General features: G+C 37.9%; 1 protein-coding gene across 1 annotated transcript in view; it reads left to right on the top strand.

The window, feature by feature from the left end:
• Positions 1 to 3,602, top strand: part of LOC109481806 (somatostatin receptor type 3-like) — a 12,235-nt gene that overhangs the window by 1,132 nt on the left and 7,501 nt on the right. The gene's annotated exons all lie outside the window — the stretch shown is intronic.

Raw genomic sequence — 3,602 nt, 5'->3', positions numbered from 1 at the left:
CCGGCTATACAGATACAGATACAGATATTTGCTTTCAGCCTTTAAAAAGCAATATATCACGTTCTTCCTTTCCATCATTGGAAATGGATAAAATCCTGCCGATGGCACCGATAGATAAACATCCTCATTTTATTCTCCCGTCCATGTACTTTTGGCGAGAGCGCCTTGATGACTTGGCTTGTCTTGACTTTGGTTTTGAAAATGTATGAACTATGCATGCATTCTCATGTAAGATCTCACTGCATACATCTTTGATAAAGAAATGTTTTGTAGAGGCGGTAGGATGGGTGATACGTGCTGCCTACTTCCCTCAACGACAAGACGAACTCCTTTTTACCATGAGTTTCAGGCATTTAACAAGATTATTGATAGAAAATTACAACTATATTACATTTGATATATTCATACACACAATCATGTAAAGATATCGAAATTGAACAAATCAGTAATATGCAGATAGGTGTTTAGTGGATAGATCGCTTCAGTGTCTATGTCAAAGAAAGAGAGCAAAATCCTTTCTGAACATATGGATATGAAGATAGCTTAGTGAGTAGATCATGCATTGATACATACAAAAACCATAATACAGTGTCTAAATTGCAGGTGAGAAATAAGACTAAACTGCATATTCTTATCTGCTCATTCTCATCTGCCTCATCTGCAAATCATCCTTTCTTCCTCCATTCACCACCTCTTAGGAGGAAGTTCCACACTGAAAGCTTCTTTCCCAGAACAACATCACTTTGGAAAATAAAGCTACCTCGAGATTGCTTCCCTTATGAGTATAACCTTAAACTCTTCAAGTCTAAGGTCAACAAACATCTGTCCTCACTGGCTGTTCTGTAAACCAACACATTATAAGTGGCTCCCATGAGCCTTGTTTTGTGGTGACCTATGAAGTAAATAAAAAAAATATTTCTCACAGTGACTCTACTACAGTAATGACTCTCAGTAGTAACGACTCTACGCCTCGAATATCTAACACCTGAACTGTTTAGGCTATAGGATGCAATAGAACTTTCTCACGATTTTATGGACTGCCTAGCCTGCCTAATGCACTGAGACTTCAAACAGACAAATCATCTACAAGTTGTTATTCTATTTGACTCTATCGTTGAAATACTACGTTTAGTGTGATTTTAGATTTGTTGCGCACTGCTACAATCAGAGTTATTTTAGAATTGCACTTGTTCTGATAATTACAGTCAAAGTTTATTATTGCAATGACAGATTGTAAATGAGCGTGCAATTCAGCCACCAGGCTGCAATATGCTTTTGTGCAATGAACCAAAAATTTGAAATTTGAACTGTATACTGCAAACATTACGTTCAAGATACCTCCATCCCCATGCTTGATAGAGTTGCCTCGTGTTTCGGATGTATATAAGGCACCAGGAGACTGAGTGATGACAGTTTCCCCAGACCAGACGTCGACAGACAGATAATGCCTTCAGTAACCCAGGAGGTTTCAGGTTTATGGAAAGGTCAGTTCGGTCCAGTCTGTGTCCAACCTCACGCCGGTTTGAAGAGCCAAATGTCAGGAGCCAAATGAACCACTTCATCAGACAACTGGTCGGTTCGGCCTTCAAGTTATCATCAATCATTTCAGAGTCTCGGCGGAGACTTAAGCCCGCTCTAGGCAAGCACATACTTCTCTCTTCACCGTCACAACACGAGAAGACTTCCTAACGAAGCCATAGATTGCATTTAGATTACATCCCAAGTCTTTTATGTGCTCGACAATATTGAGAGGGTGTAGAAGCAGCCATGTGGCGAAGATAGAATCGCAAATGCAATCAACAGGTAAAATTGACGGGTATTGTATATTATTTTATTGAAAGACCTTTATTGTACGTTTGTTCTCTTACAGGCTAAGTACAGGTCATAAATAAAGCGGAAGTAACAAAATTACAACAAAATAAAATAGAATAGAATAGAATAGAATGAAATGAAATAAAATGAAATGAAATGAAATGAAATGAAATGAAATGAAATAAAATAAAATAAAATAAAATAAAATAAAATAAAATAAAATAAAATAAAATAAAATAAAATAAAATAAAATAAAATAAAATAAAATAAAATAAAATAAAATAAAATAAAATAAAATAAAATAAAATAAAATAAAATAAAATAAAATAAAATAAAATAAAATAAAATAATAAGAATAAAATAAAATAAAATAAAATTAGACGTTATAGACAGGAAGAAACTGGCACCCCTGACTGCTATTCAGAGACGTTCTGCACTATCCCATTTCGCCCCATGTAGTGTAATTTTGTGGTACAGAAGATGAGGATAGGAGCCGCAAATAACCTCTATCAACTCGTGTCTTACATGAAAACAAATAACAGTTATTATACACATTTAGATGAGAAACAATTTAGCGGTAATATTACGCTCTTAAGTATCATTTACAATTACTGCGGCAAGAAAAATTGTTTCTGATACAGAAATGGATAATAAAACGAATCGTTCTTTGTTAGAACCCAGTAATTTCATGCCTGTTACAGGCTCTTTATTTACCAGATTCGTTTTCTGTCAGCTTTGTGATAAGCACGTACATCAAAGAGCGTCCTGATATGATAGAGTCGGCCCGCGGTAACGGGAAGCCTCAGGGAAGCGCACATTTACCTTCTACAGCTATCAGCCCCAGCAACCAGATTACAAAGTACAGTGACTGGACGTTTCTCAGCTGCTATTCTTTAGCTCCAAGGTGACAAATATCTCGCACAGGACCGCAACTTTGGTCTGTGTGAAGTGAAGAGGAGATACAGCTAGCTACAGACCCTGGGGATGAGTGAGACGCACTACGCTGAAGTGGGTGTAATAATGATTATAACGTACTCCAGAATCAGATGGTAATTGATAGTGTGTCACGGGTATTGGAAAAGAAAGATAACTTTGTGTCGTGTTGTGAGTGGAATCTCAATGGAAAGATACGATCTCACAGCGGTTATGGAGACCGTGCACGACCAGAGTGACGATATACAGAAGTATGATGAAGTATGATGAAAGACTTGCCACATCTGTGGACGCTCTATGTCGTCTCAGCAATCTCGTCTCTTTAGAATCTTCTCTTAATTCAACCAGCACAACAGAAGGGCAATAAAGGGTCGTCTCTGCTTTTTACGTTTACCGAAAGAAAACATATTGTTTTTGCTACGTTTCCTCTTCTTCCTCTTCTCCATCCAAACCAAAAAGGTCAATGACCTGAACCAGATTGTCTGTTACCATGGTAACTAGTGTTGGGTTACATCATGTTTGCAATTTTATAGCAGGAGGGATTTAGACTCCTGTCTGACCAAATATATGAATGTGTTTGAGTAAGAATTAACAGAGCAGACCATATGCGAAGGTAAACATTATGCAGTTGCGTTGCAAATGTTAGCTTTCTAATTCTACAGTATTTTCTTTTACGGTCACCTATAGGTTATCAACAAGACATACGCTACACTTCCAGACTTAATTTCACAGTGAAGCAACCGGCTTGGAGGCAGCGGTGATATTCTACAGCACGTTTTCGAGCCGGGACAGGGAATTACGCTGCGAGGAAAAACACGCGCGCGCACGGCCAGGGGATTGAGCCGAAATTGCACAGG

This window comes from Branchiostoma belcheri, unplaced genomic scaffold, assembly GCF_001625305.1.
Source record: "Branchiostoma belcheri isolate BF01 breed outbred unplaced genomic scaffold, Haploidv18h27 scaffold11, whole genome shotgun sequence".
NCBI classification, from domain to species: domain Eukaryota; kingdom Metazoa; phylum Chordata; class Leptocardii; order Amphioxiformes; family Branchiostomatidae; genus Branchiostoma; species Branchiostoma belcheri.
The sequence above is the reverse complement of the archived record's forward strand: the minus strand, read 5'-3'. Positions and strand labels throughout refer to the sequence as shown.